This window comes from Bubalus bubalis, chromosome 21 (assembly GCF_019923935.1).
Source record: "Bubalus bubalis isolate 160015118507 breed Murrah chromosome 21, NDDB_SH_1, whole genome shotgun sequence".
Taxonomy (NCBI): domain Eukaryota; kingdom Metazoa; phylum Chordata; class Mammalia; order Artiodactyla; family Bovidae; genus Bubalus; species Bubalus bubalis.
In genome coordinates this window covers 55,833,296-55,856,074 of record NC_059177.1, presented here as the reverse complement: position 1 = coordinate 55,856,074, position 22,779 = coordinate 55,833,296, and the positions used below count along the sequence as shown (strand labels likewise).

The window sequence follows — 22,779 nt, the reverse complement described above, 5'->3', positions numbered from 1 at the left end:
CAACACAAGAGGCTGGACAAGCACCTATACTCCTAGAGGTAAAGCTTTCTTTCTAACCAAAGGAAGTACAGCCCCAAGAGCATGAAGGAATTCCACTGCAGTCAGGATGATTAAATCACAAATTTTGACCAATTTCTGGACACTGAATGTGGGCCAGTATGAGAGTGCAAAGTCTCGAGGGACTGCAATCAGGAGAGAGTCTCTACCCTATTACAGGCTTTTCTGCCAGGAACCTCAAAGGCTGTGTGTGTGGGGGAAGGGGGGTGGGGGGGAGGCAGACAGAATCTGAGAGAATGCAAAGAAGCTTCTTATCCCAGCCCCCACCCTTGTGGAGCTTGGCAGCCAACGCCAATCAGCCCAAATCTATCCCCTATTAGCTTAGGGACTTCCCTGGTGGTCCAGTTTGGTTAAGCCCCCGTATGCTTCCACTGCAGGGAACCAAGATTCTGCATGCTATATGGTGAGGCCAAAAAAATAAAATACAGGGGCAGAGAAGGCTGCTTTGAATAGGAAATTCAAACAAAAACTACTATTGGTTAAAATCTATTAAGAAAAAAACTTAAGCTTAAAAAAGGGGAGGGAATATAAAACCTAAGATAGACACAGCAGTTGAGGAAGAGAAAAGAAGGGGAACAACTCCACTCCTAGAAACAGAAAATTTTATACGAGACCCAGGTTCTAGTGCCTGCCTAAATCTGAGGCCTACCAGATCATCACAGAACTCCCTCCAACCTCCACTATCATGCTAACAGTTCAGTTCAGTTCAGATGCTCAATCACTCAGTCATGTCTGCCTCTTTGCGACCCCATGGACTGCAGCATGCCAGGCTTCCCTGTCCATCACCAACTCCTGGAGCTTGCTCAAACTCAGGTCCATCGAGTCGCTGATGCCATCCAACCATCTTATCCTGTCATCTCCTTCTCCTCCTGCCTTCAATCTTTCCTAGCATGAGGGTCTTTTCCAAGGAGTCAGTTCTTTACATCAGGTGGCCAAAGTATTAAGAGTTTCAGCATCAGTCCTTCCAATGAATATTCAGGACTGATTTCCGTTAGGATTGACTGGTTTCATCTCCTTGCAATCCAAGGGACTCTCAAGAGTCTTCTCCAACACCACAGTTCAAAAGCACCAATTCTTTGGCACTCAGCTTTCTTTATAGTCCAACTCTCACATCCATACGTGACTACTGGAAAAACCATAGCTTTGACTAGACGGACCTTTGTCAGCAAAGTAATGTTTCTGCTAACAAGCTTTGAGTAAAAATAATGGAATATAGCTGCAATAAACAAACTCACTGTGTGAAACAGCACAAAGAGAAAACCCAAAGCTAAGCCGGGATATAATGGACACTAGGGAAATTTGAAGTCTTTGGTTTCCATGGCAACAACATGTATCAATGCTGGTAACCATAGCAATAATACTCTTTAAACATAGCCCAACCCCTAACAGATTAATTTAAATTCTACCTTAAAGGCTCAGCAGAAGGAAGCTTGCAGTCTTCTCCAAGCATATCAGATATTCACCTCAGTATTTCCTGTTCTACACAAAATGGACACCTTTCAACAAGAACTTATGAAGCATGCCAAGATCAGATCAGATCAGTCGCTCAGTCACGTCCGACTCTTTGCGACCCCATGAAACACAGCACGTCAGGCCTCCCTGTCCAACACCAACTCCTGGAGTTCACTGAGACTCATGTCCATCGAGTCAGTGATGCCATCCAGCCATCTCGTCCTCTGTCATCCCCTTCTCCTCCTGCCCCCAATCCCTCCCAGCATCAGAGTCTTTTCCAATGAGTCAACTCTTCGCATGAGAGGGCCAAAGTACTGGAGTTTCCAGCTTTAGCATCATTCCTTCCAAAGAAATCCCAGGGCTGATCTCCTTCAGAATGGACTGGTTGGATCTCCTTGCAGTCCAAGGGACTCTCAAGAATCTTCTCCAACACCACAGTTCAAAAGCATCAATTCTTCGGCACTCAGCCTTCTTCACAGTCCAACTCTCACATCCATACATGACCACTGGAAAAACCATAGCCTTGACTAGACGAACCTTTGCTGGCAAAGTAATGTCTCTGCTTTTGAATATGCTATCTAGGTTGGTCATAACTTCCCTTCCAAGGAGTAAGCGTCTTTTAATTTCATGGCTGTAGTCACCATCTGCAGTGATTTTGGAGCCCAGAAAAATAAAGTCTGACACTGTTTCCACTATTTCCCCATCTATTTCCCATGAAGTGATGGGACCGGATGCCATGATCTTCGTTTTCTGAATGTTGAGCTTTAAGCCAACTTTTTCACTCTCCACTTTAATAAAAACATAGTTTGCAGAAACAAAGCAATCATCAGAACTAGACTCAGAAATGCCATGGTATGAGAATTATCAGAGAATTTAAAACATGATTAATATGGTAGAGAATAATGGAAAAGATAGACAACACGCAAGATCACACAGGTAGTTTGACAGAGATGTGGAAATCATAAAGAATATAGTGGAAATCCTAGAAAGAGAAACATGGTAATAAACAACAAATTCTTTTAGTAGATTTGAAACAGCTAAAAAAAGAATCAGGGAACTTGAAGACAGGCTCACAGAAATTACTCAAATTGAAATGTAAAGAAGAAAAGAAGTAGGAAAATAAAACAAGAGAAAACATCCAAGAACTGTGGGAAAATATCAAATAGTGTAATATACTCAGAATGCCTGGAGAAGAAAGAACAAAGCAGAAGAAATATGTGAATGGTTAAGTGACAAGACACCAAACTACAGATTTAAGAAGGTCCAAAAATGTCAAACAAGACTTTAAAAAAAAACCCCAAAACTAGGCATAATAGCTAGCTGAAATAATAGCTGAAAAGAAAAAGGGAAATTGTGAAAGCAACCAGAGAGGGAAAACATAGTATATACAGAGGAACAAGGATAAGGATTGTAATAACCTTGCTGTCAGAAACTTTGCAAGCAAGATAATAGGGGTTTAGCAACTCTAAAAAAATGTTGAAAGAAAAAGATTGTTCAACCAGTATTCTCTATCTAGTGAGAATATCCTTCATAAGTGAAGAGGAAATAAAGACTTTTCCAACGTGTAAGTGTGCTTTCTGGTGCAGCCACTATGGAAAACAGTATGGCTGCTGCTGCTGCCGCTGCTGCTAAGTCGCTTCAGTCGTGGCCGACTCTGTGCGACCCCACAGAGGCAGCTCATCAGGCTCCCCCGTCCCTGGGATTCTCCAGGCAAGAACACTGGAGCAGGTTGCCATTTCCTTCTCCAATGCAGGAAAGTGAAAAGTGAAAGTGAAGTCGCTCAGTCATGTCCCACTCTTTGCGACTCCATGGACTGCAGCCTACCAGGCTCCTCCGTCCATGGGATTTTCCGGCAAGAGTACTGGAGTGGGATGCCATTGCCTTCTCCATGGAAAACAGTATGGAGTTTTCCCTAAAAAGCTATCAAGAAGAAACAGAGCTGCCATATGACCCAGCAATACCACTCTTGAACGTACATCTGGAGAAAACTCTAATTCAAAAAGATACATGCACCCCAATATCACAGCAGCACTATGAATAATAACTAAGACATGGAAGCAACCTAAATGTCCATCAGTAGAGGAATGGATAAATAAGATGTAGCATATGTACACAATGGTAAAATACTCAGTCATAAAAAGAATGAAGCAATGCCATTTGCAGCAACAAGGATAGACCTAGAGAGTATCATACGAAGTGAAGTAAGTCAGAGAAGACAAATATCACAGAATATCTGTGGAATATTTTATGTGGAATCCAAAAAAAAATGATACAAATGAACTTATTTACAAAACAGAAACAGACTCACAGAGAAAATGAACTTACAGTTGTCAAAGGTGAAAGCGGGTGAGGATAAACTGGGAAATTAGGGCTTAAAAGATATACACTACTAAAACAGATAAACAAGGCCTACTGTACAGCACCGATAACTATGTTCAATATCTTGTAACAACCTAAAAAGGAAAAGAATCTGAATCAGTTAGCGAGAAACTAACACAACATTGTAAATCAGTTCAGTTCAGTTGCTCAGTCACCTCTGACTCATTGTGATCCCATAGACTGCAGCACACCAGACTTCCCTGTCCATCACCAACTCCCAGAACTTGCTCAAACTCATTTCCAGCAAGTTTCTGATGCCATCCAACCATCTCATCCATTGTCATCCCCTTCTGCTCCTGCCTTCAATCTTTCCCAGCATCAGAGTCTTTTCAAATGAGTCCATTCATTGCATCAGGTGGCCAAAGTATCAGAGCTTCAGCTTCAGCATCAGTCCTTCCAATGAATATTCACGACTGATTTCCTTTAGGGCTGACTGGTTTGATCTCCTTGCAGTCCAAGGGATTCTCAAGAGTCTTCTCCAGCACCACAGTTCAAAAGCATAAATTCTTCAGCACTCAGCTTTCTTTATGGTCCAACTCTCACATCCATACATGACTACTGGAAAAACCATAATTTTGACTATATGGAACTCTGTCGGTAAAGTAATATCTCTGCTTTTAATATGCTGGTGTGTGAAATGAGTGTAATTGTGAGGTAGTATGAACATTCTTTGGCATTGCCTTTCTTTGGGATTGGAATGAAAACTGATCTTTTCCAGTCCTGTGGCCGCTGCTGAATTTTCCAACTATACTTCAATTAAAAAATCTTAATTTCAAATTTCTTACATCAAGTATTCACGATATGTAATTCAAAACAGGAAAGAACACTCAAAATAAACATACACTGGTATTTATTATTAATGTTACATACAAATAGCAGGCTTCCCAGGAGGCTCAGTGGGTAAAGACTCCACCTGCAATGCAGGAGACACAGGTTCAGTCCCTGGGTCAGGAAGATCCCTTGATGGAGGGCATGGCGACCCACTCCAGTATTCCTGCCTAGAGAATTCCATAACAGAGGAGTCTGGAGGGCCACACTTCATGGGGTCAATAAGAGTCAGACAAAACTGAAGTGACTGAGCACGTACGCACACATAATATAAATGTTACATTTCAATATGCCTTCAGAATGTCAAACTCTGCTCAACTGACCCAGAGCCCATCTTAAATCTCTCTAGAGTAAATGGATGAACACAAAGTTTAGAAATAAAACTTAGTCATGTTTTTTGGATTTTAAAAACGTCTTCAACTCCTGCTCTTTCTCCTTCACTGTAGGTCATCTGAAATGGTTTCAGTGGTAACACATACTTTAAGCTTTGCTACACTGCAAATTTATTCAGCAGTTCTATTCTTGAAGTCATTATTTCTTCTCATGCTTCTATTTTATAAAGGACAACATTTTTCCAGCTCCCTCCTAAGGGTATTTGTGATTTAGCAACATCTTTTCCCAGCCTGGTCATTCACACTCAAAACAAACCTTTCTCTTGACCTCCTTGGTTTATAAATGCATAGACAAGAAACCCAAGAGTTGAGCCAGAAATGAGAAAGACGCAATCAAGTAAGTTCAACAGATATTTACTACTTTGAAAAATGAAATCTCCTCAGTCACAAATATAGCTTTATCACATTTCCTTGAGTTGGGCTTCCCTTGTGGCTCAGATGGTAAAGAATCTGCCTGCAATGAGGGAGACCTGGGTTAAGTCCCTGAGCTGGGAAGATCCCCTGGAGAAGGGAGAGGCTCCCCACTCAGTATTCTGGCCTGGAGAATTCCATGGACTGTATAGTCCATGGGGTCACACAGAGTTGGACACAACTGAGCAACTTTCACTTCACTTCACTTCACTTGAGTTCACTCAGTAAATATGGCTGAAGCAAGAAGACCTTACTAAAAGCACAGTGACTACAAAGAATGGGTAGCTCTAGTGCCTTGGCTTAAACTGTTCTGTAAATGAACAAACGTGCAAACATGAGAATACAAGATACTAAAATACAATGCTCCATCAAAAGTGAGAAATACGGTCAAAGTGAGACTGTCCAGTGAGTAGTTGATAACTACAAGGCAACAAATGCACTGGTGGAATCCGTCTGCTGTATTTTGGAACTATGGAACCTATTTAAGGCTTGCAACTTACAGGCGAAGGCTTGGACAGTAAGTTGCATTTAATTTCAATTTCAACTCCTAGCACTGTAGCAGCTACACAGCTTCCTCTAGCAACACGGAGGTCAGCTGGGCAAGGTTCCAGAGCAGCTTGGACACAGCTTATGGGAGCTAGGGTGGGCAAAGAAGACTCTATCCTCCAAATACTGCAGATCTATGTGATCTATGCTCTGACTACTGACTGTTGCTTCTGATCACAAAGATGCAGAGAGAGGTGCTCATTTTTGTTCCACCTTTCCTCCTCGTCCCTCTGATCCCCAGTAGTTGCAAGGCCCTCTCTCTCCAGCTAAGTGACTTCCAAGGGATTTATTTAAAGGACCGGTATCCTTCTTCCTAATACTCTGGCCACCTGATGTGAAGAACTGACTCAATGGAAAAGACCCTGACGCTGGGAAAGATTGGAGGCGGGAGGAGAAGGGGATGACAGAGGATGAGATGGTTGGATGACATCATCAACTCGATGGATATGAGTTTGAGCAAGCTCTGGGAGTTGGTGATGGACAGGGAAGTCTGGCATGCTGCAGTCCATGGGGTCGCAAAGAGTCGGACAGGACTGAGCGACTGAACTGAACTGACCCTTTCTCCCCCAATCCATCTTCCTACCCCTTACCCCCACTATTGGCAGCCAGATACTGAAGACTAAGACATTCAAAAGCAACTGCATTCACATTCTTCTGAAATGTATGTGGGATACATTTAAGGACAGACCACATAGCAGCTCACAAATTAAGTCTCAATATATTTTAAAAGACATACAAACTATCTTCAATCAGAATGGGATGAAGTTAGAAAATAACAACAGAAAGATAACTGGAAATTCACAAATTTGTGAAAATTGAACCACACACTATTATATTAACAAATGAATCAAAGAAATCACAAGAGAAATTAGCAAAAACTTAGAGACGAATGAAAATGAAAACATGACATTCTAAAATCTATGGGACACTTAGAAAGCCGCACAGAGGTGGAAATTTATAGACTATAAATCCCCACACTAACAAACAAGAAAGATCATAAATCAAAAACACAATCTTTTAACTTACAGAACTAGAAAAAGAGGAATTAAACCCAAAAGTGGGGAAGGGAGGAAATAAAGAAGATGAGAGCAAAAATCAATGAAACAGAGAAGAGAAAAACAATAGAGAAAATCAACGAAACTAAACGCCGATTCCTTGAAAAGATGAACAAAACTGACAAACTTTGAGCTAGAATGACTACTAAGAAAAGAGGACAGACTCAAAATCAGAAATGAAAGTGAGGACATAACTATCAATTCTATGGGAATAAAAAGGATTACCAGAGTATAGTATGAACAAAGGTGTGCAACAAATTGTACAACCAAGATGAAATGGACAGATTCCTAGAAACACAAAATCTACCAAGACTAACTCAAGACTTTGAACAGACCTACAAAGAGAAAGGAGATTGAATCACTCATCAAAAATCTCTTGACAACTTAACAGTAAGATATAAGAAAGAAAAGTGAAAGTCGCTTAGTCGTGTCCAACTCTTTGCAACGTCCATGGGATTCTCCAGGCTGGGATACTGGAGTGGGTAGCCTTTCCCTTCTCCAGGGGATCTTCCTAACCCAGGGATCCAAGGCAGGTCTCCTGCATTGCAGGCAGACTCTTCACCAGCTGAGCCACCAGGGAAGCCTAAGGTGTAAGAAATGTTACATTTAATGCAAAATTGTAAATTCTTTTCTAATTAACACTCAGATTAGGTGTTATTTGAAAACCGTTAGTACTTTACTGAAAAGTCTGCATTTCTTTTGTAAAGAAAGATAAATGCATAATGTGTAACAAAAGCTAAGTCCTGATAGAAAATAATATGGAATGATACTACTACCTCATCAATTCATGTTTTTGTACTTAACACTGTTCAAATATAGACTGTCCTGTCCTTTTGTCTGTACTTTTAAATGCCTTAAAAATGCAAGATGTAATATCCTAGCTGGATCCACAGAAATTAGAAAAGAATCCTACTTTTTTTTTTCCCCACTATGCTTTCCTGAAACCAGAAGAGAAAGCTTATTTTATATCCATCTCATGTTTTAACAGTATCTACTCAGGCCAGAGCTAAGATATATTTAATCTCACATTCTGTCTTCCTATCACACAAAGTCCCTTCCATGAACTAACTTGCGTTCAAAAACCTGACAGTGGCTGCTGAGATGAAGCAAAAGTTAAATCACTGGGCCGCACTCAGAGAAAACTAAACCAGTGAACCCAGGATCTGTTCAACAGTGGGGTCTCTCAGGTGGGCTTCTTCCCCTTCCGGGAGCAATCTATACAACAATTTCCGAACTGTGCTCACAATGCATTCATTCTCAGGATCACTACTCTGAAGGCATATAAATAAACCATGGCACAGCCAGAGCCCACCAAACTCGTTCTGACAGATCCAGGCCAAGCAACTGCAAGGCTTCTGACTGTGCAGCCCACAGGCCTATGCGACCCCAGCCTCTGGCTCCAGCTTAGGTTCCTTTCCTTCCTGCGGGCCTAGTGCTGGCTTTTGAGCAAAGAAAAATAAAGCTGTCAAGCGAGTGGATCAAACTTCCAGCAGGATAAACAGAAAAAGACTGTCATACAAATTCCTTCAAATGAGCATCTGCTCCATAGAAATGAAGGCAACTTAAAGTTATAAAAGACAATACAATGAACATTCAGTATATTTTAACTTTTTTTAATGATTAAAAGAATAATACTCAAATATGCTACTTTCATCAAATTATAAACCAGCCAGCCTAAGTAGAGAACAATACAACTCAAAGCCAAATAATACCAGGCAGAGCTATTTTTTATTTTTCTATGTTGATTCCATTAGGTAACATGCTCCTGAAAAATGAGGTCTTTTTCATCTTAACATTTTATAAAATTCTAGGATAAAAATAGATGGTTTATGGAAGGGGAAGGGGTTGTTAGGTAGGGAGAGTATATTATTATTAACGGCAAATATCAACTAATAACGCATCCTTAATTATTTGCCAACATGAGAAACATGAGCAAGAGGACAGTTATTTCTGGAAAGCATTAAAATTACAGATCTAATCATTCATTCAGGAAGCACTACCCAATGCCTACTCTTTGGTTAAAACTGCAGTACACATCAACACATATAAAACCCTACATTGGGAAAAGTACTGATAGGCATACCACTATGGAAAAGTAATTCCCACATGTTATTTATTTGTATCTTAAGAACAAAATACTATCAAACTAAACTAAAACTCAACATTCAAAAAACTAAGATCATGGCACCCAGTCTCATCACTCCACGGCAAATAGATGGAGAAACAATGGAAACAGTGACAGACTTTACTTTTTAGGGCTCCAAAATCACTGCAGATGGTGACTGCAGCCGTGAAATTAAGACACTTGCTCCTTGGAAGAAAAGCTATGACCAATCTAGACAGCACAGTAAAAAGCAGAGACATAACTTTGCCAAAAAAGATCCGTCTAGTCAAAGCTATGGTTTTCCCAGTATGTATGGATAAGCTCAACATTCAGAAAACAAAGATCATGGCATCTGGTCCCATCACTTCATGGGAAATAGATGGGGAAACAGTGGAAACAGAGTCAGTTATTTTGGGGGCCTCCAAAATCACTGCAGATGATGACTGCAGCCATGAAATTAAAAGACACTTACTCCTTGGAAGGAAAGTTATGACCAACCTAGAGAGCTTATTCAAAAGCAGAGACATTACTTTGCCAACAAAGGTCCGTCTAGTCAAGGCTATGGTTTTTTCCAGTGGTCATGTATGGATGTGAGAGTTGGACTGTGAAGAAAGCTGAGCGCTGAAGAATTGATGCTTTTGAACTATGGTGTTGGAGAAGACTCTTGAGAGTCCCTTGGACTGCAAGGAGATCCAACCAGTCCATCCTAAAGGAGATCAGTCCTGGGTGTTCTTTGGAAGGAATGATGCTAAAGCTGAAACTCCAGTACTTTGGCCACCTCATGCGAAGAGTTGACGCACTGGAAAAGACTCTGATGCTGGGAGGGATTGGGGGCAGGAGGAGAAGGGGACGACAGAGGATGAGACGGCTGGATGGCATCACTGACTTGATGGACATGAGTTTGAGCAAGCTCCAGGAGTTGGTGATGGACAGGGAGGCCTGGCGTGCTGCAATTCATGGGGTCGCAAAGAGTCGGACACGACTGAGCGACTGAACTGAACTGATAGATATGAGAGTTGGACTATAAAGAAAGCTGAGCACCATAGAATTGATGCTTTTGAACTGTGGTGTTGGAGAAGACTTGAGAGTCCATTGGACTGCAAGGAGATCCAACTAGTCAATCCTAAAGGAAATCAGTCCTGAATATTCATTGGAAGGACTGATGCTGAAGCTGAAACTTCAATACTTTGGCCACCTGATGCAAAGAACTGACTCACTGGAAAAGACCCTGATGCTGGGAAAGATTGAAGGCAGGAAGAGAAGGGGATGACAGAGGATGAGATGGTTGGATGGGATCACCGACTCAATGGATATGAGCTTGAGCAAGCTCTGGGAGTTGCTGATGGACAGGGAAGTCTGGCGTGCTGCAGTCCATGGGGTCGCAAGGAGTCAGACATGACTGGGCGACTGAACTGACTGAAACACATAAGACGGTATATCTAAATCTAACCAATGAGGTCTCACCTCATTAAGACATCTCCTTCCAGGTATCACCAGAGAGTACCTCAAGTTCTACATCTAATTTGCGATCTTCTTGGAAAACAAAATAAAATGGTCACCTGTTTTCTTTCAGCATTCCTTTTTTCTGTGAGGGGCACTAAGCTGCCTAAGACAGAGAAACCCGAGTTCTCTCTCTCCATCCTTTACATTCTCTATCCCTCACCAAATGCCACCTAAATGCCACTCTTTTTTTCTTCCAGTTTTATTGAGCTATTTGACATACAACTTAAGTTTTAGGGCTTCCCTGGTGGCTCAGCTGGTAAAGAATCCACCTGCAATTCGAGAGACCTGGGTTCAATTTGGGAAGATGCTGTTTTGGGAATATGCCCTGGAGAAGGGAACGGCCACCCACTCCAGTATTCTGGCCTGGAGAATTTCATGGACTGTACAGTTCATGGGGTCGCAAAGAGTCAGACACGACTGAGCAACTTTCACTTTCATGGTATAAGTTTAAGGTGTGCAGCGTAATATGACTCACATACATCATGTAATGATCACCACAATACATTTAGTGGCTATTCATCATCTCATCTAGATTAAAAAATAAGAGAAAGAGAGAAAAGCTCTTCCTGTGGTAAGAACTCATGGAACTTACTCTTCTAACAACGTTCATATACCTACCATTCTGCAGTAGTAATTAATCATGCTTCTCATCACATCCTGAGTACTCATTTATCTTATCAGTAGAAAGTGAAAGCAGCTCAGTCATATCCGAGTCTTTGTGACCCTATACACTCCATGGGATTCTCTAGGCCAGAATATTGGAGTGGGTAGCCTTTCCCTTCTCCAGCGGATCTTCCCAACCCAGGGATCCAACCCAGGTCTCCCGCATTGCAGGCGGATTCTTTAACAGCTGAGCCACCAGGGAAGCCCAAGGATACTGGAGTGGGTAGCCTATCCCTTCTCCATCGGATCTTGCCAACCCAGGAATCAAACTGGGGTCTCCTGCATTACAGGCGGTTTCTTTACCAACTGAGCTATCAGGTAAGCCCTTATAACTAGAAGTTTGACCCTTCTTACCACTTTCATCCAATCCTCCACCCCCTCCCCACCTCTGGTGATCACAAATCTGATCTTTTTTCTATAAGTCTGTTTGTTGAAGTATGGTTGACCTACAATACTATGTATGTTCCTGGAGTTCCACCTAGTGATTTGATGTTTCTTTATATTACAAAATGATCACCTTGCTTCTCAAATATTCTTGAATTATTTCCTTTCTATCCTCTCTACTAACACCACTCTTGTTTAATTAAGTAAGTCACAGATTTAGAACACCAACTATGGTTACCAAAGGGGAAAGGGGGGAGAGGATAAATGAGGAGTTTGGGATTAACATATATATACACACTACTATATATAAAATAATCAACAAGGACCTACTGTATAGCCCAGAGAACTCTACTCAATACTCTGTAGAAACCTGTATAGGAAAAGAATCTGAAAAAGAAAAAATATTAATACATGTGTGAATGTGTGTGTATTCACAGAATTCTTGGATAGCTCCCTTGGCCTAAAAAAAATCCATGCTATTTCAGTGACTGAGTAAGGCCTGTGTATAGATACGGTTGCTTAGGCAACCTGTTTGCCTGTTTTGCCTGTTCTGATAGTGAGCACAGTTCTAACTGGAGTTTCAATACCATATCAAGTCATTAAAAGGGGAGATAAAATAATTCATGACAAAATAAAAAGGTACATGAATGAAAAAATATAAGGTATCCTACAATAAACAGGAGTTGTAGTATCAGAAATTATTAACAATTTAGGGAAAGATACACATTTCTAGAGACATTAGGAGAATTAAAGAGAAAGAAGCATCAGTTCTGTAGATTCCAAAATGGTCAAATGATACAGCATGAAAGTTCAGTTAAAAAACCTACCTCATTCTTCAGTTATTCATCACTTCAATGAGATCAACAAAAGACTGCCCGAGCAAACAATCTAGAACTACTAATTTTAATCTCCTGAGAGCAAATGTATACACTGGTAAAACAACTATGTCAATGCATACACCTTATTTTTTATGATTTTTCTCACATAAAATTTTCAGCACCATTTATGTGACAAAGAATGAACAAGCAATAAGAAGGTATTAGTAGACTCATTACACTGCTGGTAGCAGTATAAAATGGTACAGCTATTACGGAAAAGTGTGGTAGTTTTTTATGAAATTAAACATTTAGTTATCATACACCCCAGCAATCATATTCTTTGGCATTTATCAGAAAAAAAGATGTATGTTCATGTAAAAACTTGTACATGAACGTTCACAGCAGCATTACTGACAGTACCCCAACTGGAAGCAAGGCAAACACACCTCAACAGACAAATGCTGAACTCTGGCACATCCGTATAATGGAATCCCACTCAGCAAGAAAGCACAAAGACTGCTCACACTGCATACATGAAAACCTGAGTAGATCTTAAAGGCAGTATGCTTAGTGAATGGGAAAAAAAAAGCAAATCTCAAATGACTCCATGTATATAGCATCCTCAACATGACGGAACGACAGAGATGGACAGCTCATGCATGGCTACCAGGGAACAAGGACAAGGACACAGGTAGAAGTGTGTTCCCATAATAAAACAATGTTTTGGATGTAGTACTTTGGCTACCTCATGCGAAGAGTTGACTCATTGGAAAAGACTCTGATGCTGGGAGAGACTGGGGGCAGGAGGAGAAGGGGATGACAGAGGATGAGATGGCTGGATGGCATCACTGACTCGATGGACGTGAGTCTGAGTGAACTCTGGGAGTTGGTGATGGACAGGGAGGCCTGGCGTGCTGCGATTCATGGGGTCGCAAAGAGTCGGACACGACTGAGCGACTGATCTGATCTGAATAAACATTAACTGCCCTTGGACTTTCAAGTTTTAATTCAGGTCCTGTTTCCAGTGAAAGTGTTTGCTAACTTATCCCCTCAACTAGCTGATTCACTTCACTTAGCAGTAGCTATTAAGGCAAAACACATAGGTCCATCTGTCTCTGAGTCATCAAGATATCCTTACAGGAAGTCTAAAGAAAAGAGTGAGGATACAAAATCAAGTCTCGGAACCCACAGCAACTTCGACCTTAGCTGGCTAAAAGGACACCTAGCTCTCAGCACTGAACAGGCAAAGACTATGCACAGGGCCAAGAACGACAGGCTGATAGCGCTTGTCAGATAGAACAGAGTCAAATGGTCAAAACACGACTGTACTGCCTTGATACTAGATCTCATCAACTGATTAACAGGCACACCTAAAGGGGGTGGGGGACAGCTATACCTAAATAACAGCTTTTTGAAGAGAAATGCTACCATATTAAATGCACACAATATCGACACATTATGATGCCAAAAAAAAAAAAAAGGCATTCCTCTCAGAATTGACAAAATAGAGGATTTATAAAATACCACCAGCTTACCTAACCAACACCTATCATATGTTCCAAATTTTTCTAACAAAGAGTTAGACTGAAGCACCGCTCCTGGACTTTTACTTATCCCAAAATCTATCAAGCCCTCTAGAGGTAATCAGATAAAATTACCAATAACCTATTGCTGGAAACTGACAGAAGAAATCTTTTGCAAAGATGTGGTAAGTCTGTAAATGTGTGAAGTACAAACATATCCAGACTGTAAAGACAAGGTTTCAGAGTATTGCAGCACCAACCACAACTTATTTGTTAACCTTCAGTTTCCTCATGGGTTACAACAGCATCTACTCTCCCAGAATTGTGAAGATTAAATGGCCAACACTTAGAGGGCAGCCTGGGATGCAATAAGCACAACGTAACTATTAGGTTAAAAAAACTATAAGGATTATATTGTACAGCAAAGGGAATAACAGCCAATATTTTATAGTAGCTTCCAAGGTGGTGCTAGTGGTAAAGAATCCATCTACCAAGGCAAGAGACGTAAGAAACATGGGTTCAGTCCTTGGGTCAGGAAGATCCCCTGGAGGAGGAAATGGCCACCTACTCCAATATTCTTGCCTGGAAAATTCCACTGACAGGTAGCCTGGTGGGCTACAGTCAGTGGGGTCACAAAGAGTTAGACACCACTGAGCAACTAAATAACAACAATCATTTTGCAGTATAATCTCTCATTTTACATAATGCCCTTATAAGGAGAAGCGGCCTCATAAGGACTACTATTTGCAATAAGTAAGTGAGTAAAGTGTCAGTCGCTCAGTCGTCCCTGACACTTTGCGACCCCATGGACTGCAGCCCACGAGGCTCCTCTGTCCATGAGATTTTCCAGGCAAGGATATTGGAGTAGGTTGTCATTTCCTTCTCCAGGGGATCTTCCCAACCCAGGGATCGAAGCCGGGCCCCCTGCATTGCAGACAGATTCTTTACCAACTGAGCTACAAGGCAAGTCCACTATTTGCAATAGTCAGAATCAAAACAAATTTTTCTTCATGTTCTCACATATAAACACCTGCAAGCATGTATGGAGATTAAGTGGCTCAGAAAAAGAATGGAAGGGTTAAACATGCAAACCCCTAATTATCTTGTTTTGCCTGACTGCCTCTTGGTTTCCAACATACCTGTTGGAAAAAACAGATTTTCTTAATCACAGGTAGAGGTCCAATTTAGGATTTTTTCTGATAGCTGGAATGATTTTTTAGTTTAAGTAACTATAAAGAACCTGGTACCTGATTTAAATTTGTATACATACATATATATATGCAAAAATGTATTTCATTATTTCTTCTCATACTGTCAAAGCAGTAATTCAATATAAATACAGTACAAGACAAAGTGGGGATAAAAAAATAATCTGACAGCAGTGATTTAAAAGAACAAAAATAATCCTATAATCCCTATTTCAAATTTTGTCTGAGATTTTGGTTTGCTCATAGTATAATTTCATTCACTTTGCCATAAAAACTGCAAAATTTTCAGGGACAATATTATTTTAACAATATTAATGCCTTAAATATTCAAGAAGAAAAGTGATGTTTCAAAGTCACATTTCCTTTTTCCTAACAATTATTTTTATCACTTTATCATTTAAATGTACTGCAAAAACAGTCATTATGAAATAAACATGGAAATGCAAATAATCTGAGTATAAAATAAACTACAAAAATAAATCAGCACTTCAGGAAATTTACCTTTTGACTTTGCTCTAATGCAGTTTGGCACTACCACCCACCCCATCCCTGCTGGAAAAACAAACATCTCTAGGGCTTTGATCATTTAATTTTTGCCCCCTTTACACTGCCTGACACAGTTGGTGCTCAACAAATACATGTTAAACTTTCCAAGAGACTTCAAACTTTCCATTAATAACCATCAAGACCATAATCCAAACTCTAGCACCCAGCAGTTTTATCTGCATACATCAGGGCAACTGTACAATTTTTAATCAATCCATTACCAATGATAACTAGAAAAACAATTTTGGATGCCAAAGCAGATACTTCTTGACATAAAGTAGAAAATAATTACCATTAGCTAATTTAATCTACAAAAGAATCCAATGATTTGAAAAATACACAGATTTAACATTTAAATATTACCCACCCTCCTATCTTCATAAATCAACTGATCATCATTAAGAAACAACCATTTAAATAGATGTTTCATAACTTGATGTCAAAATTTAACTCTACAACATACTGTATGATTAGAATCTGTTCATAATATACTGCTAAGTGCAGTGGGGGAAAAAACTCATAACAAAACAGTATGTACCCTGTTATCCAGATACACATATGTATTTATAGGTATGTTTGCATCAGTCTATCATGAAAATATTAAAATTATAACACTGGTTATCACTATAAATTATAGAAATTATAACTTTCTAATTTATATCTCTCTGGGTCATTTTTATATTTGCTGTACAAATCTAAACTTTTCTCACAAAAGCAAGCAATAAAAAGTTTTAAAAAACTTTACTCCAAAAAGAAAAAAAAACTTTACTCCACTAACCAAGGAATGTAGACTACCTAAGATTTGAAGAAACATGCTTTCCCAGCCATCTTTGATTTCCTGTGTAGTCAAATCAGGGAGAAAATAAACCAAATGCACTTATTATGGGACTTTGACTTGCATGATATTCTCTGAGTGCTTTCAGAAAAGCAGGGAACGGAATAAAAGCAAGCAAAAACACTAATTATTATTTTAAAAATTACTGTTTTAACACAACATTGTAAAGCAACTATACCCCAGTTTTAAAAAACTACTGTCTAAGGCTAGAACTTTTCAAGTGACTTATAATCTTTCAATTGATTTACAATCTCCTTAGTAAAATAAAACTTTATATATGATTAAGACAATCCAATTAAAAAAATAGGCAAAGAATTTGAAAAATATTTCTTCAAAGATATAGAACTGGCTGATAAACACATGAAAAGATGCTCATCATTGGGTTTTCCTGGTAGCTCATCTGGTAAAGAATCCGCCTGCAGGGCAGGAGACCCTGGTTCAATTCCTGGGTTAAGAAGTTTCCCTGGAGAAGCGATAGGTTACCCACTCCAGTATTCTTGAGCTTCCCTGGTAGCTCAGCTGGTAAAGTATGTGCCTGCAATGTGGGAGACCTGGTTTCAATCCCTGGGTTGGGAAGATCCCTTTAAGAAGGGAACAGCTACCCACTCCAGTATTCTGGCCTGGAGAATTCCATAGGCTGAATAGTCCATGGGGTTGCAAATACTCGGACACACAACTGAATGACTTTCACTAATCATTAGGGAAATGCAAGTCTAAACCACAGTTAAGATACAACTTCACACTCACTAGGATGGCTAAAATCAGAAGACAATGTAACAAGTGCTGAAGAGAATGTAGAGGAACTCGAGCCATCCTACCCAGCTGGCGGAAATGTAAAAGGGCCCAGGCAGGCAACGCCTCAAAAATCCTTAACACAGAGCTACCACAGGACCTGATAATTCCATCTCCAGGCAGGTGTAATGTGGTCAACACAAAACCTTTTATGCAGATTTCACACCAGCACTGTTCACAATAGCCAAAAAATAGAATCAATTAATGTCCATCAACTACAAAATGAAAACAAAATGTGGCACAGCCATCCAACAGAATTGTTATTTGGCAACAGGAAAAAGAATGGACACATGCTACAGAATGAATAAACTCTGAAAACATGCTACATGAAAGAAACCAGCCACAGAAGACCACACAGTATAAAAGTTCATTTATACGATATGATGTCCAGAAGAGACAACCCATAGAGATAGAAAACAGATTAGTGGTTACCTAGGACAAGGGCTAAGGGGAGGGCAGAAATGGGATTCATAATGGGGTACAGAATTTCTTTGGGGGATGATGCAAATATTCTGGAATTAGATTGTGGTGATGGTTGTACACCTCTGTGAATATACTAAAATGTATATGTACACTTCAAATGGAAATGTACACTTCAAATGGGCAAATTTTAAAATACATCAAATTTATCTCCATAAAACTAACAGGATGTTACCAACAGGGAAAACAGGTGCATGACAGACTTTATATATTATCTTTGCTTAACTTTTCCAAAAATCTACAACTTCTAAAATGAAAGATACAAATATGCAAATTAGTAGACAAAATCACGTAATACATATAGTGGAAGTATGAGGTAAGCTAAAGCTGCACCACAGCAGTTTAGAAAGACACATACACAGTGCCTCAGACAAAACCACACTGAATAAATATTAGATGTAAAAAATGAGGTTAGGCCTTTTTTGCAGGGTTACAAAACGAAACAGCTAGAAGGAAGAACAGAACTCAGAGAACTGGAACAACTTCATCGTTCACTTAGCCAAACCCAGCTTTCCTTTTCCCACTTACCTACAACGTTCCAAATAACTTTACTTTCAGACAACCCAAAAAATTTCAGGAAAAAGTCTACACAGAGAAGAAAATGCACACTACCTTTTTATCAATGTAAAATTACACCCTCTGTGGGCTTCCCTGGTGGCTTGAGTGGTAAAAAATTTGCCTGCAACGCGGGAGACCCGGGTTTGATCCCTGGGTTGGGAAGATCCCCTGGAGAAGGGAATGGCAACCCACTCCAGTATTCTTGCCTAGAGAATCCATGGACAGAAGAGCCTGGCAGGCTACAGTCCGTGGGGTGCAAAGTTGGACGCAACTGAGTAACTAAGCACACATACACACAGGAAAGCACTTTAACACAATTATGCCTTATCTAAAAAGCTAAAGACCTTACTATCTACAGATCACGCTTTATTACAGGGTTTAAGATTCAGATTACTGATCAAACATAAAAGATGTCAAGATTTGTTTTCAATCACTTCTTAAGATGAATAATAGAGCACTCAAAGTGTGCTCTACACAAAGTGTGCTCTAAGCAGGGCACAGAGTGACTGGAAAGGGGCATGAAGGAATCCTACGGAGAGGAAAATGTTCTAAGTCTTGATCTGACTGGTGATGGACAGAGAAGCCTGGAGTGCTGCAGTCCATGGGGTTGCTAAGAGTCAGACATGGTTGAGTGACTGAACTAACTGAACTGACTGGTGATTACATATACAGCAGCATACACATGTAAAAATTCAGTAAGCTATGCATACATCTTAGATTTGTGCATTTACTAGAAATTATACCTCACATTTTTTACATGACATTTTTTAAAAGATTCCAAAGAATGACCTCATTATTCTAAGATATGGGAGGTAAGAAGAGTCAGATTTTGTTTTCTTTTAGTAAAAAGAATCAAGCATGGAGAAGTAAAGCAATTCACTTTATTTTCTTCTGTCAAAATGAAGAAGAAAAACAGGTCTTCCAACTCTCTTCTATCACTGATCTAACCAATGTGTGTCACAGGCAATTGAGTTTGAATCTCAAGATCTTTCTACCGAGAATAAAAAAAAAAGTCAGGAAAACAAAGAGGACATAACCAATTCCGACAAGTCACCCGGAATAAGGCTAGAAAATTGAGCGACCAAATCAACAGCCTCTACATCCTCAATGCCATATTCTTATTCACAAATAAGAAAAATATTTCTATCTAGAACTGGTTGTGAAATAATTGCAAAGAATGCAAAAGAAGTTCACAGGTTCACACTTCCTCTAAAAACTAACACAGTGCTACCTCTTGCTTCATTCTGTGGTTTTTCTAAGGGTCTCAGGACTATACTCCCTGGCCTTCATTTTGGGCCATTTACACGTCTTGAGTAAGACAGATAGAAATATAAAGGTTACACCTCAATGAACCAAGGTAAAAGATGGCTCTTATTTTATGGTCATAAAGTTTTAGAGTTGGACTAGATCTGAGAAGTCAATTATTCAGTTAATGAACAAAGAAACTAAATCCTAAAATGGTTAAGTGTCAGTCGCTAAGTCGTGTCTGACTCTTTGTGACCCACGGAATTCTCCAGGCAAGCATACTGGAGTGGGTAGCCATTCCCTTCCCCAGGGGATCATCCCGACCAGGAATCAAACCCAGGTCTCCTGCATTTCAGGCAGATTCTTTACTGTCTGCATCACCAAAGTTCAAAAAGGATTAAGAGACTTGCCTCATATCTCAGAGCTAACAGGTGGAATAGTCAAAGTTGAATCCAGCCTTCTATTCATCACACCACACCTATTATCTCTGTCCACACAAAAGCTGGATCCGCCTTATCTAAAGTGATAATTATACTCTGGAAAAAAAGTTGTTCATATTATGTAAAGCCTCATACTTATCTGTCCCATAGCACTAATATTTTAATCTATAATCAGAATTATAACTATCAGTCAGTCAGTACCTTCTTTTCTCAGTAGTCTCCTTGGTAAACTGAATAAATATCAAAATATTACTTGGTAAGTGAACACTCAGAGATAAGATAAGCCATGAAACACAGTCCAAAAAGAAATATACCATCTTTAACACTGGTCTCTTACTGACACAAAAATCTCCAAAACCTATGCCTGAGGCAAAAGAAAAACAGCATTATAATACTGTCCTATTTATGTAAAATTACTTCATATATACACATCTATATGTGTATATACTTGTAAAGAGACATGTATAGAAGAATGTTTACAAAATTATAATGATAATCATCCATGTGGGATGGAATTTCAGATTAATCTGAACTGGAAAGGAAGAAGAAAAACTGTCACTGTTTGCAGACAACATGATACTATACACAGGAAGTCCTAAAAAACTCAGAACAGTAAGACACTGACAAAAGAAACTGAAGACAACACAAACAGATGGGAAGGTATACCATGTTCATGGATTTGAAGAATGCATAATATACATCATAATTGGATTTATATACATCATGAAATGATGATCATAGTAAGTTTAATAAAAATCCATCGTCTCACGTAGGTAACAAAATTAAAACACTAGGAGAAAAATATTTTTTTCTTGCGATGAAAACTCTTAGGATTTACCATCTCAACAACTTTCATATATAACATAAAGCAGTGTTAATTATATTTATCACGTTGTACATTACATCCCTGCTGCTGCTGCTGCTGCTAAGTCGCTTCAGTCGTGTCTGACTCTGTGCGACCCCACAGATGGCAGTCCACCAGGCTCCCCCGTCCCTGGGATTCTCCAGGCAAGAACACTGGAGTGGGTTGCCATTTCTAGTACTTATCTAAAACTGGAAGCTAGTACCTTTTGACCGCCTTTATTCAACTGCCCCCTCGCCTCCATCCATCCCCCTCACCTCTAGTAACAAACCTAATCTTTGCTATGAGTTTGTGTTTTTGAAGTATAACCAACGATACTATGTTATTTCCTGTTATACAACACAGTGATTCAGTATTTCTATAGTACATTTTAAACTGATCACCATAATAAATCTAGTTACAATACATCACCATAAATGATATTACAAAGTTATTAACTATACTCCCCCAATTTTACATTTCACACCCATGACACATTTTGTTTTGCAACTAGAAGTTTGTACCTCTTAATCTCCCTCACCTATTCCTTTCTTCCCTCTCCTCTCTAGTTTACTTTTTAAATGGCCAAGTCTGTCATCTCATTTTAGGACCACAAAAAAGAAAAGTTTAATTACTAAAACACAGTAAAAGAAAGTTATTTCTGCAAGCTAGAAGAGAAAAAGGCAATTCTTATTTCAGAATACGTGAAAGAGTAATGTAAATTCCCTAGGTACTAAAAGAAATTAAACAAATTCTAAATAAAATCAGATTGAAATTGACAATCATAATGCGTTTACATTCATTGTCTGAAATATGACATATGTAAACATGGGAAAAACATATATGACATTTTTTAAAAACTTTGGTCAACTGGTCAAATTTTTCTAAACCTATCTTAAGAGAACATTGGAACAACAACAGCAAAAAAGCTTAAATAGTATTCCCGAGAACTGCACATGGCACCATTTAGGGATCTACATGACTGGGAAAATGATCGTCATTTTATGAGGCTCCCATTCCACCCTGTTTGGACTGGTGCTAAGAAATCTTCTTGTTAATAAACAGCCAGTCCCAACTAAAAATGAGGAGAAAATCTAAGGTAACTCAACTGAAGGAAGAACATGTGGCCAAGGAAAGAACCAAAGCCACAGAGAATGGGTTATTTCATGGCACTTTCCAATTCAGTCTATCTGGTGACTCTGTGTTTGCCTGCTTTCAAGAAACTGACTTGAAGGCCAACTGAAACTAAATTTTTAAAAATAAAGCTAAGAATAAACTGAGTCACAGAATCAGGACCAGGATTCTAATGATTTTAAAAGATAAGACATGAGACTGGGCTTCCCTGGTGGCTTAGAAGGTAAAGAATCTGCCTGCAATATGGGAGACCTGGGTTTGCTCCCTGGGTTGGGAAGATCCCCTGGAGGAGGGAAAGGTTACCCATTCCACTATTCTCACCTGGGAAATGCCATGGACAGAAGAGCCCGGCAGGCTACAGTCCCTGGGGTAGCAAAGACTCGGACACTACTGAACGACTAACATTTTCAACATTTGGGTGAGTAGTTGGGAAATGTTCTGATCTTAAGAAAGTACATCTGATTCATTTATTCAGTTCAGTTCAGTCGCTTAGTCATGTCCGACTCTTTGCGACCCCATAGACTGCAGCACACCATGGTTCCCTGTCCATCACTAACTCCCAGAGCTTACTCAAACTCATGTCCA

The 22,779-nt window shown here is 39.6% G+C and overlaps 1 protein-coding gene across 6 annotated transcripts in view; it reads right to left on the bottom strand.

The window, feature by feature from the left end:
• The window catches only part of TMCC1 (transmembrane and coiled-coil domain family 1), a 159,034-nt gene that overhangs the window by 118,546 nt on the left and 17,709 nt on the right, over positions 1–22,779 (bottom strand). The window lies entirely within an intron of this gene.